Source organism: Aythya fuligula, chromosome 7 (genome assembly GCF_009819795.1).
Source record: "Aythya fuligula isolate bAytFul2 chromosome 7, bAytFul2.pri, whole genome shotgun sequence".
Lineage (NCBI taxonomy): Eukaryota > Metazoa > Chordata > Aves > Anseriformes > Anatidae > Aythya > Aythya fuligula.
This window is the reverse complement of record NC_045565.1, coordinates 6,994,971-7,016,333: the sequence shown is the minus strand read 5'-3', so window position 1 is coordinate 7,016,333 and position 21,363 is coordinate 6,994,971. Positions and strand designations below refer to the sequence as shown.

The 21,363-nt window shown below is 41.6% G+C and overlaps 1 protein-coding gene across 1 annotated transcript in view; it reads right to left on the bottom strand.

The window, feature by feature from the left end:
* The window catches only part of PCDH15 (protocadherin related 15), a 477,232-nt gene that overhangs the window by 430,189 nt on the left and 25,680 nt on the right, over positions 1-21,363 (bottom strand). The window contains 1 exon segment of the mRNA XM_032191027.1: positions 20,723-20,784. The gene's annotated coding sequence lies outside the window, so the exon portion shown is untranslated.

Genomic DNA, 21,363 nt, shown 5'->3' with positions numbered 1-21,363 from the left:
GCTCAGGAAAGAAACTTGCTGTGCGAAGACTGACTAGTGCTCAGCAGAGGAGAGCAGCATAGACTGGGGGAGGCTGTGCCCCACACCTTCCCCCTCCTCCTGTTCATTTCTTCCCCAGATGCCTCCAGATACATGGGACACCCCCAGTCCAAGCCCCTGCTCAGGGCAGGGTCCCCCCACCTGTGCCAGGTGTAAGTCAGTGTGGGAAAACCGCCTTTGGAAATCATCTGAGAAATGAGAGTAGACACAACAACTACTAAACATCAGTGCATTAGCCTACAATGCTAACCAAATGTTAAGATACAAACACTGAAAGGACTGCACTCTTTGTAAACCATGCTGCTTCCAGACCCATTTCCCCAGACACCGCCAGCTACCCTCCCACTGCAAATGCAGTGAGTTGCATTTATCAAACACATTAACAGACATTTATAAATGCAAATGCCACTGCAGGTCCACATGGCACATGCTGGTTATGAAAGACTACTGAGCCTTTGTAATGAACTGAGCAGAAAATTTCTATGCCACATATCACTTATTTACAGGAGATGGTGTCTGCTGCGAGGGGTTAAACCCAGAGTGTTTGTCATCTGCATTTTTTGCTCCCTGCAAAACTGAAAGAAGTGACAAGTAACAAGTAACACTCAAAGCAAGTAAATGAGAGAAAGCAGATACATAAAGAAAATGTTGTTAGATTAGGCAATACAATAAACCCAAGGTAACAGACAACAAATCAAACCGAGCACTTGCTTGTTCCATCCCATGAGAGGCTGTCTCTGTTCTGTTTAAACACATCGTACCTGCAGTACTCTGCCCCTGAGAAACACTTCCACGCAGGTACACCCAAAACCATCGATCTGCGTAACACATGTCCTTCCTCATCTGTGCATCCTCTGGTTTCATACCCTCGAGGGAAAGTTACACAAGGAGCGTCACCTGCCAGGTGACAGCATGCTGGTGAAAATCACCAAGACACACGTCGCTCAGTCCTGTACCATGTGCTAGCAGAGAAGGCTAAAAATTGAGTCCACCGAACACTGTCAGACCCCCAGGTCAAAGCATTACCATGCCCACTGGAACAGCAGATCTGGAGCTGAATGCTAAGCACTACGTTTATTATGATAAAACGTGTTTACTGTGATTTATGGCATGCATGACAAAGGCTGGCTCTTGATGCTAAGCTTTCACACCATATGTCCTAGAGCTGACAAATGTTTCCAAGCCACACAGAGGGATTAAGGACAGAGCAGAGATCTAACTGTCTTCACAGAAATGTACATACAAAAAGCTATGCAAAAACTAGCATAAAGTGTAATTTCATTGAAAAAAAAATCCTCCAAATATTCACATTGCTTTAAAACTTACAAAATCTGTTACACATTATTGCATACTGACTATTCTGCTTTTCAAACACCTCCTAATAACGTATGCTAAAGCAAACAGCACAGCATAACTAAATAAAAAGTTTTGCATTTTTTCTGGACCTGCAGCAGCTTGCACATGGTTTTACTTGCATTTGGAAGTATTCACGAACCAACAGTGGCAGAGTAATAATATCAGTGATTAGCAAGCAGGTGGTCCAGTGCTACATTACTGATATGTTCACGTGCACTACAATAACCCACTACTTCTGAATTTCCTAGCAATTTGCAGGAAACCCACTGGTAGGGATGTAAACCCAAACGAGGAGAGAGAACCGAGGACCAGCATTCTTTAGAGGGCAAAGAGGAGCAATTCAGCTCAAAGGTGGTTTGGAGGCAAAAGCCAGCGACCTGTAGCGCCCAGCAGTTCTTCCAAGCAGAGCCACCAACACGTACCTGGATGAGAAGATCAGACCGAATTTACAAATGGCCTTTGAGAAAGATGACAGCTGCCTAATTTCTTCATTTATCAATCATTTATCCATGTGAAGGTCTTCCCTTTTATTTCATAGCAGCTCAGTTTCTCTTAAGAGGCTTGATTAGGAACCATGCCAAGCGCTGGCTGAAATGCAGACACATTTCTTTGTCCACAGACTCGATGACAGCTCCAAAGAACTGCAGTATAGTTGCAGTTTAAATCTGCAAAAAATGAGGGTAGCAACCTGTGCAAACATCTCCAAAGTGATACAGATGCAAAATACTCATTGAGGTTTCCTGTCCTGGCCTAATTTTCTCTGATAATTTCTTTTATGCCTCTAGTACTGGTCCTATAAGCTTCTTCCATCTGGAGTATTTGCTAAACAATTAATCAGTTCTCATAATTGCTCTTCCTATTCTTTTTTTGGCATGCCTTACTGTTTAATCTGCCAGGTATAGATCTTCTCTATTTTCTTTACCTGGACACAACCTCAGCTTTCTGAAGAACCCCTGTACTTCTAGCAGCTATCCTTTCCCTGCTTTTGGCCAGGAAAGACTCCATTTGGATTTTCTCCTATCTCTTTTGATAGTTATCATGCTCAGAATATCTCACATGATGCCTTCAATTGTCTCCATGCCATCTGCAGGAATTTCAATTCAGGGTTGATTTTAACAAGTTTCCATGTCAAGTTGTTCCCTTTTATCAAATGAAGCATAACAGTAGCATAGATATATTTTTGGCCTTGGTTCTTTCTGTAAACAAGTTTCCTGGTTTCATTTATGGCTGTACCCTTTGTATTATTCTGTATCTGTTTCTACACACACCTAAGCGGAGTTCCTACATCCTTTCAGAAATAAAGATCTTAGTTTTCACTTCTTCTAAACACGTCTGATAGAAACAATCTTCATTCCCAACACCATTACATTTACATGCAGATAGATGGCTTAGAAAAAACACGGGTAGTAGATGTGCAATGAAGGAAAGCAAAAGGGCAGTCAGAGGATACAGAATATTTTCAGTGAACCAGAGTAGCACTCTGGAAAGAACTCTGAAAGAGAAGCCCAGACCCTTCAGTCTAGCAATGCTGTTAGTGAATATTAGAGAGACAGTAAAAATAATGCTTTCAGGCCAACAACGTTGTAAATTAGAGATCATAAGAAACCGATGCGTTTGCAGTATGCTCCCTCTTAGAAATGAATTCATGCCTTTTGACTTTGGTTCTTCTGATGGACAATGTATCAGGAAAAGCAAGACAGAAGTACAGACAAAAATCTTCCTTTCAGCCTGCTGTCAGCAGCTGAAGTTTCAATAACCGAATTAAAAATCTCTACCAACCAGCAGGTTTTGCAGAAAAGACAGTTCTATTCTTGGGATTTCCCATTACCAATGTAGTCCAGACTCAGAATGTGCTCCCATTTCTATTTATCCACAGTACTCCTACTTGTGTGCATAGCAACTGAGTAAGAGGAACAACTGTATGCCATTTAAAAAAAATGCAGCAAATACCGTATTACACAGCACAACACATTTGTTAACTCACGACAGTCTAGAAGCCTTGAAGTTACTGATGAGTTCAAATTCATGGATTAAAGTTAAGTTTTAAATTTACAAACGCATCACCGTTCCTTGCACTGTCAGTCTGCTGCTTCACTCCAGCACAGCCATTTATTTCCACCCTAAACCAATTGTTTGGGTCGATATGTCACCAGTGACACCTCACAAGGCAGAGAAGCTGCTGAACTCTGTAAGCAAGTCAGAAGGGGATGCCCCTTAATGCTCATTACTGTGTGAACAGAGTGAATGCTATTTCATGGCTCTTCAAATCTTACAGTAAAAAAAAACAAAACAAAACAAAACAAAACAAAACAAAAAAACAAAACAGGACTTAAAGGAAGCATGTGATAAAGAGAGTAATTTGCTTTCTCTTGCCAAGTGCTCCCCAATTTTAGTAAAAAAATGTGGTCTATATACTACATAAATATATCATATACATAAAAACAACATCTATCATATACTAACCATGAAAGTTCTAACTGAATTCCACTAAGGTTTGATGTTTCCAGTCCCAATTCACCATGTCCTCTCAAGGTGCCAATTCAGACCAGCTCAACAGGAGTTTGCTCCCATGGCTGTTGAATCCTTGGCCTCCAACCTCTTTCCATCAGCACCGTGATCGCCAGCTGCGGCACTGGCAGAGTCCCCATTAGGGACAAGGGAACACCCATCACATCTCATTTCTCCTAATTACCTGACGTGCTTTACAAGAATAACAAGCTCTTCCCAGTATGAAGATCTCCATGAGTAAAACCAGTAAGTTAGAAACTCCGGTACTCAATTGTTTTCAATAAACCAAAATTAAGATTATAAAACTACTTAGACACAGAGGTTTCGTAAATACATGTAAACCTTGTTTTTAAATTAAAGTTATACAACTGAAGTCAAATTACAACACAAAGGCAATTAAGGGAAACACCTAACAGAACATCAGATCATCTAACTGAGCATTCAAAAGAAACATTAGTCAAAGATAATATTAAGAGCCATCTCATACCTTATTTAAAATGATCAGTACCATCCATTAGAGCCAAATCTCATCAGCAGCCAATAATTCCTTAGAAATTAATTAAAATATTTGAAATAGCCGCAAAGGCAAAGAATTCTGTCTTTGCAGTATCACTGAACTTACAAAAAGACAAAGGCTGAGTGACAAGAGATGGCTTTGCAGCTACTGATACAGACATTTCTGTAAGAAATGATTCTGCTCATACTTCCACAGAATAGATGTTCTGCATGGTACTGAACAGTGCGTGAATAGATCCAGTCTCCACCCCAACTCCCTTTTCCCTCGTTCCATTCAGTGCAATGATGCCTTATTCTCTCTAAATGCTGTTTAACAGTCCTGCCAAGTGGATGGCTGTTATTTCAATCTCAGAAAATTTACATTTTTCCAGGAGGCTCAGTGCTGTGACCACTGCCCTGGGGAGCCTGTCCCAGTGCCCAAACACCCTCTTGGTGTATGCAAATGCTTTTTGTCCATTCAGAAAGTTTTTGGGATCTAGGTATTTTCCGGTCACTTTAAAAACAGGACGGAGTTACACTGTAAACATAAAAGGTAATATTATTCAGAGAAAACAAGGGGCACAAGTGCTCTTGAATATTTTTGGAAAAATACATCTTCTTGTTCTGTACTTTCCCATGAGTGCTTATGAAATCAAATTAACCCTCTTCCATCTCTAAGTGGCTAGTCTTAATTAAATGTGGAGCTGGGCAACCGGGGTTATTTCGGTGCCTGGATTTGTCACGTTCCCTGTTGTCACTCCAGCTCCTAACTCATATTTGGGAGGTCTATAGCCAAATATCCCAATGAGGTAGCAATTAAGACTATGTGTAAATTGATGAAAAGGGAATTTTCATGGTCAATATACTCATCATGTACACACCACGCTCCCCTTGAGCTAGTATAGGTTGTTTTGCAACCACGGGAAGTGCTGAAAAGGCCAAGGATCAGAAGCATGATACAGGCACGTTCAAAATGACAAGCTCAGAAAATTTCATAAAGTCGGTAAAGACATGTCCTTAAACAGTCAAGCAATACAAATCGCCTACCACACAGCACATTAATCCCCATCTTCTACTACGGTCTTTCGTTTCATGCTTGAAGAGTTTTCAGGACTAAATTTTCCCCTCCCAAGTCAATTACGTGTTACTTATTTCATTTGCTGTCTCCAGTGGATCTCCCCCACTGCAGAACTGGTTTTCATGCCCAAAACACGCGCTGAGTTTCTTCTCCTCATCTCAGCCCAGTACTCATCACCTCCACATGACTTCCTCTGAGCAGCGAGGCAAAAACTCACATAAATCCACTGCTCGCTTCTCGGTGGATGCTTTTCTGGGGCTCTGCTTGACCCTGCTGCAATGTGCTTTAGTGAGATTTCAGACAGATGTGGCTGATTTCCCAGTATTGGGTATTCTGGGGAATAATCACTATTCCCCCATACTGGCATCACTGTGTTTGTGCTCTGCTGCACTGCTACTGTAGCGGTAATGCTGCTCTGAAACACACCGACCCCATCTGTAGGAATCCCACTGTGGTCTTAGTGTGCTTTATGCTGCCAGGGCAATGCTCCACCATTTATTGCCTTATCTCGTGGTACACACCCCAAAGGTGCTGTTTGTTTTATCACTGCTGGTGTAACACACACAGCACAGATAGCTTTAGCTGTGGTTTCCAGTTACTATCCCAAGTGGAGTTCTTGCTTTTGATCTGCAGCATTCTCTTTTGTATTTACCAGATTTTTGACGGTTAAGTCTCCCGACACAGACCAGCAGCAACTTGGCCCAGAAATTCAGATTATCTGATTCCTTTTAAACGTGCTCTCACTGTTACTTTCTATTTGTACCTCTGTCAATTAAGTATCATCAGAAAATCTGTTGCTTTGAAATGAGGCATTATATCCAGTCATTCCAACAGCGAAGCAGCCGGGGGCGTCCCTAGCGAGACGGTGTTCTACCACTGCTAAGTATGTCCCAGTTTAATCAAAAGAAGTCCTTCATCACTTCATTACTACACTTTTTATCTTGCACTGTTTCACAATGTTCAGACTTTGATACTTTCCCAAATGGATTTGTAATCACTGTAACAGCTTTCCCACCTATCACACTGTACAGTAGTGAAGCTTTGAGTTATTGTATTGAACCGTTCCTTGCTTTAATCCCAATCTTCTACTGAATAAATCCTCTCATTTCAATTACAACTATCGTATAAATTCTACCGCTCACAACATGTGCATCGCCCTCCATGACAAAAGATAAATTTAAGCCATAGGTTAAAGATGCTCGGCCAAGATTGGGAACTTGTACAGACCACATTTATTTGCATCAGTCACTTTATTAAGAGCTAAGTGTGGAACAGGCGCGGGAGCCCAGGGGAGAGCCCTGCCGAGCCGTGCCCTGTCTCTGCCTGGCACCAGGACAAGCCCAGGAAGGGAGCAGGGATGGGACAGCAGGTGGTGGCTCTTCCTAGCAATAGTATACAGCATCTTGATGCTAAGACCTCTACGAGCTGAGGTTATATCCTCATGGGGCACAGCCTGTGATGGATTTTCCCTTTCCACCCCAGCTCTTCCAAAACCCCATCAGTAGAGCACTCCCCAGGGCACAAACTCTGCCCACAGGGTGACTACACCTAGGGGAAGAATGGCTTCTCTGCTTGACCTTGCCCCTGGTGTCAGCTAGATTCACCATGTGCTTCCTAATTCAGGTATTCAGGATTTCATGCTACTCTATTGTAAATATAAGCTATTTAGTTTCCACTTTCCCAAACTGAAGTGTGCCAATCTCTGCTGTCATTCCACGTAAGCCCTTCCACATTTTGGATCACCCTTACTGTCTTGCCCTCTATTTTAAACAGGTCTCCAGTAACTCCCTCTGAGTGACCCAAACTGCACCGTGCAGAGCTTATTACCATAATGCTTTCTGGGTTTGCTGTTGGTTCTTCTTCCAGTAAGTCCAATATTAGATTTTTCATTCATGACTGTCAAAGGACACTCAGCCAAACTACCCATCTTAATCCTAACTTCAGCATCACTTCAGAGCACCAGCAGTTCCCTGTTTCACCTGCACTGAATTACAAGAAATTCACTGTTTCCTCAACCAGGTGCTCAGGACCAAAAAATCCCTTCTGCATCTACCATCCTAAAAGGCTCAGCACCAACAGAAAAGTTCAGAAGAGCACAAGATGCTTTGGGAATCCACTGGTAACCATCCTCTGCACTGAAAACTGTTATTCCTTCCCTCTGGTTCTGTCTTGTAGCAACCCATCTGTGTTCTCCAGAAGCTTCCCATGTCCCATGGCAACTTGCAACCCCTCTGGGATGCCCAAATTCAGGGGAATTCCTTTCTTCACTGGCTGTAGTCGCTGCTTCTTGAGGTGCTTGCCTTTACAGTGGAAACAACTTATCTTTAATGTCTAATTTTGTTCACCCTTCATAATTAAAGTATGCATACAGCTGAAATTGCAACTACACGTGGATTTTGCAGTAAGAGCACTGGCGTGCTACCAGGTATTACTGCCAAGCTGCATTCCCCATTATTGCCCTTCTTATCCAGCAATGTTTTCTCCCAGAACTCAAACATTTGACAAATACTTTGTCAAATACTTCAGTCACCCTTCAAAATACTATGTTTCCCTTTCAGACTACAAAAATGCTTTTCATGTAAAGTCCTGCTTTGTCTCCTACCCACCCCTCCTGTCTCAGTTTCACAGATCACTATGACATGCATGAAGGACCCTACTTTTACACTAAGGGCCAGGACCATTGCTTGGAGATCAGAAGACAGAGCTCTTTGAGTAAGTAGTAATAGGTTGAGACTCTTCTGCTCACCATCACGATCTTCATGAGCTACCACCATTGCCTTTTTTCTGTCTTCTAGCTCTACTTCAGAATATGTTTTCTTCTTATACTAAGCTTCCCATTTCCCTTGCTAAACTTTTCCCATTTGTGGAGACATCTGACTGCCCCTCATTTGTCTTTTTGTCTTCCTTAAAAATTAATATTCATAAATCAGAAATCAAACCTGTAGTAACTCATTTCCATTACAATGAATACAGACCTTTTATATTTGTCCTTCTCATCCATATATGCCTGTATTTCTTACTTGCTCTTCCATGTACTTGATTTTGTCCCTTGAAACAGTTTTAAAACTCCCTTAGAACACTGCCTACTCTTTCATATGTTCTGTTATTTGAGATGTAAGCCATCTTTTTGTTGAATTAGTGTGGTTTCCAAATCTAGCCCAGGCTCCAACAAAATCAGCACCCCTCCCATCCGAGTCAGGCACTGCCTCTCCCATGCACAGTAATATTTGCAGCCTGTTCACACCTCTCCCTGCTCCCTTGTCCCTAGGAGGAGCTCTCCTAGTACCAGTTTGCCTCCCCCTGCTCTGTAATGAGCTGGCAGTGAAATCCCCTCCTGCAAATTTAAGCTTGTGTGCATGTTGAGAGCACCAAGCTGCCAAACAAGGCTAGTAAGCAGACGACACACACTTCTTACCTTCTTACACCTGATGGTGAGCTCTGGTTTCTTTTTTTCATTGTGTATTGTCTGCATCTTCATGACATTGATTTTTCTTTTTTCCCCAGTGAAGATGGAAATGTGTCCCATTTGTAAAACTATAGAATAAAACCACTGTGTAGCCTACTTAAATTGCAGGAAACTTTAGTCATTGGGCAAACAGATATTAAAAAAAAAAAAAAAAAAAAAAAGCATAATTCGGATAAAAAATGTTTTAAAAGTTATGACCACTTCCCTCAAAACAGAAACTAACCATCCTTAACAGGCATGGAGCATCTATAGCTATTTTTTTAGTGCTCAGTATTTGTTACAAGACATTCTCTCCAAAGGAAAGAGCCTTCTTCAAAACAGCAAGGAAAGAATGAACACACTCAAAAAGACAAAGCAAAGGTCCTAAGCTGTCTGGAGTACTCCATTAGTCCCTCCACCTTCTTCCAAGGTGTAAGCTGTACAAGGACTATTTGTACAAGGACAGGACTGAGGACTATCTCTGCCTACCCACATACTACTAACAGCATGGCCAAAATGGAAGCATATATAGTTCTAACGGTCCTACCACCAGCATGCTGCAAAGGTCTTAAAAAGCATTCCTAAGCTTTTATTTTTACCAGGTAATGGGAACTGAGTGCAGAAGAAATCAGATGCTTTACTTACAAAATAGAAGTTAGGCCCCCTTCATATAGCAACAGGGTAAAATTTTGTCAGTAAATATCTTTCTATAACCCAAGTAGAAAAGTATACCCTAGTCTCAACATAATTGCAGCACTGTTATCAAACCATGATGCGCTGGAGTGGTGCATTTCCCTTTAATTAAAACAGAATTACATAAATGAACCCTTCCATCTGATACGCCAACCCACTTAATCATCTGAAAAAAGAAACCTGAACACTCTAATTATTTGCTTTCCGAAGGGTCAGAAGTCCAAAAATGCATGTGGAAGCGACGCAGAACCTCTGAGAGCAGAGCTGTCAGATCTGAAGCCGCGGCTGTCGGGCTTTGTTACCTGCAGCGCAGAGCAACGAACCCAGGGCTGGCTGAGTGACCACTCCACAGCCACAGGGAGGAGGCACACAATTCACAAGCACATCTGTGCTTCTCCTGCTTATCTCGGCCTGCCTGCCTGATGCAGCACTCTGCGGTTAATAAACCCGTCTTTTGCCATGGTAAACTTGTACAGTTGTGGACGTTTGTCTACCCACTGTCACCAGGCTGTCCTGGATGCACGTCGGCAATGGCAGCGCTCACAGCTTTCCTTCAGCTCTGAAGCTGGAGGCTGAGCCTCCTCCGGGTCTGCTCTCAGACACAAGGAGGAAGAAGGGCAGGAGGAAGAAGCCTGCATTGTGCACATCCTGCAGCAAGCAACACGAGAACCATGCTGACAACAAGGCCACAAGAAGCCAGTGCAACCTCCAGGCTAACAGGTAACTGAATGCCTCCCCCCAAAAACAAAACAAAAAAAAAACACCAAGCGTCATCCAATACTTTAAAAACATAATACAGTAAGTGGGCAAGGTGCTCTCCACCACCATTCCTGCAGTACAACTTCACTTCAGATATTACATAAGGCCATCACAAAAGTACCAGTCATTGAACAGGAAAGAAAAAAAAGATTTTCCTGATGTATTCTCTTCTTTGGTGTTTTAGGGAAAGCTTCTAGATAGATTCAGAACTTTTCAACATATTTTCAGAAGTCTAGACCTCTGTTATTTCCATTTTTTCCTTTGCATTTTAAAGATGATGCTTTAAGAAAGGATACTACCCATTCTCAATCTACTTAGATTTCCTTTGTATCATCCACTAAGATATCCATTAGCTGAAGACCCTGACTGGCCGGAGTGAATATAACTGGTTTACATCAAATGAGAATCACAACAAATGAAAATGCAAGTATTTTAAAAAAAAAAAAAAAAAAGAGGTACGTACCTGTCAATGCCAAACAGCTCAGACTTGACTTTCATGAAGGATACCTGTCTTTCCTATTGCTCAAATCAACTGCAGAGTCCCTAGCTTTGATTACAGTTTCAAAGGGAAATTTGGTAATTTACTCTATTAGGGAGAAAAGCTCTGTACCCTGCTTTCCCTGCCTTTTTTTTTAATGTCTTCTTACATAACTCAATAACCCCAAATTTATGGGCGTAAAATTAAAACCTGTCACCAGCACCACTCTTCTTTACCAAAAGAAAGGAGTTCATTAACAGTGAGCAGTGTTTGAGCTGGAAGGAGTACAAAAGCAGGTAAGCCTGGGTAAATTCAATGTACCAAAGGATGCAGTTAGGATTTTTTTTTGTCTTGTTTTGTTTTGTTTTGAGAAACATTTTAGTAGAATTGCCTTTCTTACAATATCGTTCATCAGTATTGAACTCTGCAAGTCGAATCTTACTTACTGTAGGCCCGAATGTTTGTCTCAGTGAGACCGATGGCTCTTCTGGCTGCTGAAGGAGATTGATGGACGAGTTAGACATACATAAGATTGAGCAGTGACGTTAAGTGTTGTTTTAGCATGGCAGAACATGAAATAAAGCACCAAATAGTGAGCTCTCCTGATGCACTGCCAAAGCTGTGAAATTTACTGACCGCAGCTTATGCCTAATCATGTATCTTAAAACACTGTAAACAAGGTCAACTGAGGAACAAAAAGGCAGCTAAAGGTCAGCCCACTTTGTAAAACAAAGTAAGTGCAAGACTCAGGCTGAAACCTTGGCTTTTACTGAACTGCAGCAAAGAGGAGAACTAAATCTATCTTTTGTCTGAGCACACTTCTTACTGTGCAGCCTCTCTTGGATCTGAAAGGTTCATACTCAAACTCTTACTTAAGGGTAGTATTCACAATCCCTGAGCATCAATATTAAATGTCAAAATTATAAGCAATGATTAGGGATGGAATCCTCACATTTATATCTAAAAAGAAGAGACAGTAAACAGCATCTTTGAAAAGATGCAAAATATCAAGTTCAACCCAGTTCATCACAGTTTCTCCTGCCCATTTAATTTTTACTGATTTGGCCAGGCTCTCACTCCTAGTGGTTTCCTAGAAACCTCATGGTGGGGGCAGTGGAAGGAGGTTGTTGAGTATCTTAAGGGAAGAGCACCTCCGTCAGGTGCTTTGTCCTGCCTGGTGTGGCTTCGTTTGTCTTTTGAACCTGAGAACTATCCCGTTTGTCCCTTAATTTCCCCCAAAATGCTAACTGTGAACATTTGGACAGATTCAGCCAGACTGAAGGGGGAACACAGGGACAGAGTGCTTCTGTGATGTAATACTTATTCCAAAACATTCTCAGGTGTTCAACATGAAAAATGAAAATAAAATAGTCACTAACAATAATAAATTAGAGGAGTTAACACTAGCCTACAGGAAATTGTTCCTTGTAGTTTCTAGTAAAGAATTACTAAGCTCACTAAATGTCAACATCAAGAAACAATTTTCTTGATTTACTGAAACTATAAAGGTGGCTACACGTAGTTCAAGAAAGTATGATTTTTTCCCCCTCCTTAACCTTCATAAAATAATTGCCATTAGTAGGACTTCATGGATTACACTGGAAAATAGTGGGTCTGAAATTGCTTATGAATTAAAGCTCAGCTTTCTGCTTGAGGTTTAAAACTTCCATTGCATCTTGGGCTTGCCAGATAGGTTGACATACAATGGATTTGGAAAATACTACGGCAACAAAACACAGACTGGGAAGGGAAAGCAGTTAGAGGAAAGAAGAGAAGAAGGGCTGAAATAATCCAGTCCTCTGTTTGCATGAACGAGCCTGAAAATTAAATATTTATCTGCAGGACAGGAACTCTTTATACACTGAAGAGCAAAATTACACTGTCCTTGTGTCTTGGACTGCAGAGCAATTAAAAAAAAAAAAAAAAAAAAAAAAAAGGTAATTTTCATCTCATTTAGATACTGGCCCTACTGCTAAAACTTACAACAAAGGTACTATTTGCAATGGGAAAATATGCTAAATAGAGCACATACCGTTAAAAGCCTAAAACATTTGGGTCATAGTGAGCTGTCAAAACATAATACATGTAAATAGCTGTTTGCATTGCTGTGAATTAAGGTTAGTGATTTATTTATTTTTTAATAGTGAGGAATGTAATTTCTGAGGTGCAGAGTACTGCAGTGATGTGCTGAGTCTCTGCAGTGGGCCAGCGCTGGCAGAGCCAGCCACTGAAACCCATCCAAAGCTCTGCCTAGCTGCTCTCACTGCCCCATCCATTAATGATCACCTGAAATAATTCACTCTGTTGGCACTTCTCAGAGCTTCGTGGTCTGAAAAACAATGGCTATGCAATTCAAGATGCAACTTCATAAGAAAGGTTTTTTTTGCCAACTTGCAAAATAAATATTCTGCTTCAAGAAAACCTATTCAAAACAACACAGTTCCTGAACTCTATTTTGTGCTAGAGACAGACATGTGCTATGATAAAAATTTTCAGGCAAAATATCACAGCCACAAAATATTTCTTAACATCTCCCAAGGTTGGTTGTGCAGCATTCCACTTTTTTTTTTTTTTTTAATTTAAATAAAACAATGCAAAACAACAAAAAATAAATAAAGCAAAACCGTGAAATTTGCCCTCTGGAAACATGTCCTTGTTGACCGCCTCCCATTAATTACGGAATGCTCTGCTGCAGAGAAATACAGAGCTTCTTTACTGTCTGTCACAAACAACATACTTTGTGGTTCACAGGTGCAAAACCAAACAGACTGAACACACATTAAATCGTAATGCCAATGAGTTGTGCAGTACAAAACTACAGTCTCTGGTTTTTGAGTGATTAAATTGAGACAGTCAGAAGTTTCAGTCCAAGGACTATGCTGAAAGTATTTGCCATTTGTTGGTTCTCCCTCCTCTGCTTTTTTTTTTTTTTTTCTTGGCCTAGTCAACTACACACATGCACAAAATACGCTATTCAACTTATTTAGCTGTTTAAATTTAATTATTTTTATTTAATTTAATTATTTAGCTGGTTTATTTAAAACCCTTACTCTGCTCAAAAAGCTGGGATCACCTTGGGGTTGAAAGTTAGATTTCTTTTCTTTGTTTCGTGGCAGGACACCTACCCCTGTGAAAGTACTACTGGCCCAAACGAAAGGCTCCAGCAAACCAACCAAAACAGAAGGGTGCTGGGGGTCTGGCTGACATAACAGCACCTCCTGGGGGGTATTAGGATTTGTTGTAACAGTCAGAGATAACTAGACTCCCTGATACCTCCTGCCTCATTCAGTGCAATTTTCTTCAAATGGTTAGCAGCCTATTTGCAATGTCACTGCCTCATTACATTAAAAGATCTGACAAAGACTGTTCCTTAATCAACATCTAAGGATGGTATCATTATCCCATGAATTTGTTTATACTGGTAATTAAACAAGCTGAACACATTCAACAGACTAAATCCAGAAATATGCAGGGAACTGATATACAAAATTCCTTGCTCACGCTTTTATCTGCCTTGCAGGCCTCCTGCCTTTCAGCAACAGCTTTTCCATCTTTTTTTTTTTTTTTTTTTCAGAACATTTTCAAGACTTTGATTTTCAGACACTTCTGCCTGCAAAATTGGAATGCTTCAGACTTCTCAGATGCATCCCAAAGCACGTTTCAATTCTTTCTGATTTTGCTGAAGGAATCTAAGCAAATATCATCTATGGTTATAACCTCGTACACCAAGCCATAAAAACAGATCCATACAACAAGAGGTGACAAATGGTATGTGGAAAAGCAAGCTACTTCAGTTTGTGCATTTCTGTACCTCACACAATTCTTCCAAAGGTCTTATGTCTGTAGTGTCTCTGCGGGGCATATAAATATGCTGAGAAGGGATTCTAAACAAATAATCTCATCCCAGTCTTCTCTGTACCCTACCAAGACTCAAACTGTTCGTGTGACACCACCAGTCACGTCACAGAGTATCCGTGCAGACACAATGACATCGCTCAATTTCAGTGTAATTCTGAAAGCTTTTAAGTAATGGCAGTTCAGCACTGCACACATTTTTCACAGTGAACGATGATGTAACTGCTTTATACCTTGAAACTGCATGCTTTCATAAACTCCTGAAGGCTCCACGCTGTTTCTGTAACACGGTTGCTTACACACAGCTACTAACGAAGAACACCAACACCTGAACCAGTTTCCACCAGATCGTGCTAGCAAAATGCACTATGTGGTTATAGCATATTTTGTACTTATAAATTAACGTTGCCACTTGTGGACAACCTGGAGTTGCTGTTGCTTATTGCAGCTAATGTTTTTGTTGCAGGACACCCTACCACTTCTAAGAGAAGGGACAAAAACAGAGCAGCTGATGGCTGTATCCCTTTGAAACTACTCTCCTCACACAGCAGCCACTGAGGGTGAAAAGTAACTATGAGGAGTTACATACACACTCAGCCCCAAACTATTAGATCATGGAAACAAAATTCATCCACCATTATTTGGTACACTAACGATGAGAATATGTGTGGAAAGGAGATCAGAAAACAGGGTTTCTAAACCACTACGCATCCGCAGCTCAGTGCAGTCTGGCATTTCTGCATGCTGTCAGGTTTGTGGTGTGCCTGAACATCTGCACTTAGCAGCACCAGCAAAGATGCAGAAGGAATTATCCAAGTAAATCGTGTAACTCTGTATTTTCACCCTAGAACTACTTACTAAGTCTGCCTTACTGAGAATCTAAGACAACTTGCAAAATTCCTACAGTGTTATAAATGAAAGTTCTTCCCAAATATACCCTAGGCACTTTGGGCAGCTTCTGGGGTTACCGAGAGCAGGTAGGGCATGTCACCAGGCTGGCTGTCTTGGAGCAGGGACCATTTCAAGACTGCCAAGTTACAGGAAACACCTCCTTCTAGTTCGGTAATCTCTGCCAAGTTGATAATGACCACAGAAGTCACCAATGTTGCAAGTACTAAGTGGCAATTTCATTGGCAATTGCAGACAAGGTATTGAACAGCAAATGGGGGGAGAAATCAGCAAATGCTGCATTAAGAGTACATTGGTCCTATACACACAAGAGGGTTGAAATCAGGGAGCAGAAAAGCTGACTTGCAAAAATAAAATAAAATAAATAAACCAACCTCACTAGAATTCTTCTCCCATTTAGATCTAAAAAAGGAAAAACCCTCTCTTTGATTCCAGACAAATCAATGCAGCCAATACTCTGCTCTGAGAAATTGCTCCAAATACTCAAGTCATTCAAGTAGTCTAGGGATTATCTCAGTCTCCATCAAGGTAAACAATCCAGTACCATTTTTAAATACCAATCAAAGAGAACCGATAGAAAAGCAGACACTTAAAATGGTAATGAAAGAGAAACAGGTTATCCAGATATAATCCCATTTCAGCCCCAGTATTGGGAGCTTTTTATTTCTGTCTCTTCAGCAGCTGAGAATAAATAAGAGCCCTAGCGAATGTACTAATATCTGCAGTCACTCTGCACCCACGGCACTGAAAGCTCATCGGGTAGGTCAACTTTTTATGCAGCTAGCTAGCCTGCCAAGTTGTTATTTCTGTCTACACTGGGGGCACCACCCCTCCCCTCGCCTACAGGTTCCCTGCTGAGCTTCCTGGATAACCTGCAACAGTGATGTGACAAGTTGTGTATTTAGGTATTAATTGAAGCATTACCTAGTGAAAATGGAACAAAACAAAAAAGCATCAATGGCTGAGTGAGCCAGGCAATACTGGCACTAGTTAGCACTCTGTTTTGATATTAAACAAAGATTCACTAAGATATCAGTTCCAAGATGTTAGGGATTTAGGACTATTTTCCTGATGTATTTTATTTTACTGCATAAAAAAGTATATATGCAACTACAGAGCTTTCTTTTTTAGATCCTAGATCAGCATATATTAAGAAACAATGTAAGCAAAGGCATGGATACTATACATCATTCCAGGGCACCCAGTGTGTTCCAACAAGTGCATAGTAATGCCCTTCTCTCTCCTAGAGGCACTTGTGTGCCCAGTACCTCTGCAAGCATAACACATTGAAATGCAGAGTGCTGGGATGATCCTGCCAAGGCATCAGCTTGTTGCCACTACAGCAATGGCTTTGTAATGGCCCTACTTACAGAAAATGGGCCACAATCGTGAGTTTACTACTTTGCAGTTGCGTGGCGAGGTTCTTCCTGAGTTCGCTGTTCAGCACAGGTAACTGCTTTCAGGCTGCCTCTGTTGTGTCTCTTAATGAAAGCATTAGGAGTTATACTACCCTGCCATTACACTCAGGCTCGCAGAGAAGGAGCTACAAAGGAAAGGCATCGCAGGTGTAATTAATGGTGAGAGCACTGCAGCTGAGAGAGGGGACCTCTACTGAGAATCACCCAGGGAAACCGAAGACAAAGACAGTCCTTAAGCTGCTGACTGCAGAAATACATGTAAGTTCTGATCCAAAAATCAAATTGACTGCAGTTAACAGGTACTACCTGTTTTGTCCTGCTCTGCCTTGAAGTTGCTGTGTTATTGGAAGACCCTTTCAGGCTAACGCTAACACACACCAAAATTACCACCTCCCAGCATTTACCCTCAGTGAGACAGACCACATTTGTGCAGTAATAAAAGCAGGCTGCTTCCTGGCAGATATCACAAGGATCATCATTTGGATCACAGCAGTGGGCTCCTCAGTGACAACAGGAAGGCTGGGCATGCACATACAGCTTCCAGGAGGCAACACAAAGCAGCGCCAGCATTTGGGAGCTGATGTCCCCTGGCACTGACAGTGCACAGGGTCAGACAGAGGAGCATCAAGAGGCTGGAAGGAGAGAACAGCAGGCAGGCACCTTCCAACAGCAGCTGCTGAAGGGAAGGCCTAGTATATGGGAAAACACTGAAGAAAGAGCAGAAGATTGTTTTCCTCTTCTCCCAAAGGGTCTACAACGCACGACCGCTGACCTCCTTTCCTGTATTTGCCTACATCCTAAATGTACCCATCTGACCTCTTTATCTTTTTATACTCTTATTACCTATGGTTCTCTGGAGGAATTCTCTCTGGATATTTTACACTTTTCTTATACTCATTACTGTGATTGAAATCTCCTACAAGAAGGCAAATGCTTCAGAGCTCCTTCCTTGTTAAATCTCAAAAATCTCATCAATAATAAAACATTTTGCTGTAAGTGACAATTTGCAATGGCTTATTTGTGCTCCAAGACTCTGACACCAAGAAAGAGAAATCCTTCTGTGATGCACCAAATCCCCAATCAACCGGAAAATTGGGAAGAATAATGCAAGGCTGCAGATCTGTGTAAATTCATTTTCCATATTCATCTTCCACAACTAAGTTTCTAAAAGTGCTGACTAATTCTGGGTGCCCAAGCAGGCAGCAGGCACTGGTGTACAGCCAGGCCAAGTCACCTCCGTGTGGCTTTTCTTGTGTCTCTGTACACTTGCAATAGCTGACAAGATTTCTCTCCGTTTGGGAGTATAATTTAGGAACAAATTCACTTTGGGGAGGAATTGCCCAGTGCTGAGATACAATTCAACTGAAGTTCAAACTTCAGAGTCTATAAAACTACCTATAACCGTATCTTGAATGGGGAAAATAAATTTAGGGATGTACACAGGAGAGACAAATCACAGAGATAAGTATCATACATAAATCTACAGAAGCTACGTAATTACTGGATCAGAGATCCATGAATAATCTCATTCCTGTTTAGGACAGAGCTGCTGATACATTAAGGACGTCCCTGCAGGATTGCTGCAGTTCAGGCCAGATGCCCACTTCTGAAGTGGCCATCGCCATCGCTCCCACCTCACAGCATGGTGGTTTGCACTGCAGCGAGGTCTAGAAGCACAAAAACTGGATTCCTGGAGAATAAAACTCTGAAATCTAGGAGAGTCCTGGTCTTTCTGCAGCTGAGGTCCAGGCACCTAAGGGGACCAAGCTCGAGCCAGTCTGCATGAATTCTCCTGTACCTGTCAGTGGTTGTCAGGGCCCAGCACCAACTGTGTCACCCTAGGATGCACCAAGTCCATGCAACAAAGATTCTGCTGAAGTCTTGCCATACTTTAAAGATGGCATTTCCACTTTCAGCTGGGTTTCTCCAAGAAGCAAGGCTTACTTAACTACCCCATGCTACTGTCCCCGTGTCCTTCCCCAAAGAGTTTGTGTGGCGGTGTCAAAGCTTTGGAGACTCAAACCATTCCTGAGAGCACGCAGCCAGGCAGAGGAGAGCTGTTCCCCAGCACCCCTCCAAGGCTGTGGGTTACACTTAGTGTTCGTTAGATGACATCTGCTAATGAGGTGGTTGTTCTGACTCCCCAGGAGAGGGAACGGCCCCAAACTGGTGCCTCATGAGGAAACCCAGGGCCCAGGCAGGGGACACAGAGCTGCCAGGACACTAGGCCTCACCGTGCTCTTGCTGAGAGCACAAGTAACAGGTTCAGCAGCATTTCTGCTCCTCATATATATAAGATGATCTCTCCCCTGAAAAGTGCTTTTAACACAAATATGTGAAAAGGGATAAATGGTCAAACATCTGATGCACGGCTCACAATTTGCAATCTTACCAGCTGTAGCAAAGCAGGCATGCTCTTATGTGGAATGTCACACAGTACCTTTTGTATTCACATGAGCCAGCATTGCCAGTCACTGTGTTAAAACCTGAATTTCTCCCTCTGTAAATATTTTTTTCCTTCCTAGTGAATGTGGAAAACATCATTTAGTTCTAGGAGCACCTTTGCAATTATCTTAAAAGATTGTATAAGCCAGTGCACAGCAGTACCAGCCAGAGACAGTCATTGCTGCAATATTATTTTCTTTTCATCTAATTCCATTTGCAAGACCTCTAGAGGGCAGTGAATAAAAGAAAATAAAGTACCAGAAATAGCCAGAAATGTTAAATACAATATTAAAAACTGGGATCTCCTCTAATTATTCCCTTGCATTGAAAGCCTTCCAGGTAATTCTATGGATTTATGGATTAATGCAATGGGATTTCTCCACCCGCAAATCCTACGCTCTGCTGCAGTGTGCACTGACAAACCTTACAGCAACGCATTTCCCCAGTCATTTACTTCATTAAGCAGAAATCACTTTCTTGCAACTAAGCTAGAACATGCAGCAGGCCATCTTATTTCCACGGTGCTCACAGGCAAACAAAGTACTAATTTTCCTTCAGAAAGTCACACTAAGCCAAAACAAAAGGAAAACACAGTCTAGTAAACAGGAACTACAGCAGAATGTAGTCTCATATAACTCCTCTTTGATTTTCACGCATGTACTGGACACAGTTCAGGCATGCTGCTAATAGCTTCATTATTCATTTCATGGTAGGATATACAATTAACCCATTACCCAAGGAAAATGTAAAATCTAGGATAAAACTTGATTTAGGTACAACAGAAAAAAAATGAAGAGTAGATACAATATACTTTACCTTATCTGGTCCAGTAAGAATAGCAATCAATACAGCACCAGCCCATATTACATAATTTCAGCTATGCTTTAGTAACTTTTTATGGCTTTACCAACCTTTGTGTGACTCAGAAATTAGCTATGCAATTACCACAGGCAGAGCTGTCCTCATGGTGAGTTAATGCCCTGCTTATTTTGGGAATGCAGAACAGGTGTTAATGCATCTACAGACACAAGGAACTGAGAGTGCAACAAAATAATGCCTGGAAATGTGTATGTTAACACGTGATGTCAGGGCCCCATGGACACTAACGCACCTTGCAGGCCCCCTGGCTTGCCCTCACTGGCGTGCTGGGACAGCACACTACACTGGCCCCCAGCAAGACCCCAAAAGAGTTAGAGAGGTAACAGATGCTTTTGTCATTTGCATTTGTGAAGATACAGACTTACGTGAACTTCTGAGCCTTCTTCATGCTCCACTGAAGTTTGCTGCAATGTCTCTGAATGATGTCCTACAGGGACAAAAAATTGGGAAAAAGTTTTTCTTTCTCATTTAACAGAATGCAACTAAATAATTTTGCTAACATTTACACTTTCTGTCCCATCTTGAAAGAACAAATAACGCATGCAAGTGGCAAAGGAATGAGGAGACTTTGCAAAAAGCCATTTGACTTCTTGCCAAACTCCACACACTAGATAGGTTTTTGAAGGTCCCTTATTCCCCTCCTAATCTTTTTTCAAAAATTCTCAGACAAAACTGAGCAGCAACTCAAGCTATTTTCTCTTATCACAAAGCTTCTTATATTTAGTAAGTTCTGATGTGTAGAGCCAAGACACTTGTATAGAAACATCATTACTGTAGTGAAGTGGAACTGACAATGAAAGAAAAGGACCACTAGGCACAGACAGCCATGCTAGGGAGAGGACCACTTTGGCTGGTAATGTGAACTTACAAAACACCTGTTTAAAAGCCAGAAAGGAAAATGGATTTGACTGAATGAGTTTCAAAGCCAACTAAATTGCAATTTACTCACAAAGCCCACATCTGCACACACCCACTAACAGACAGAAATACGCAACCCCCCTTAGCA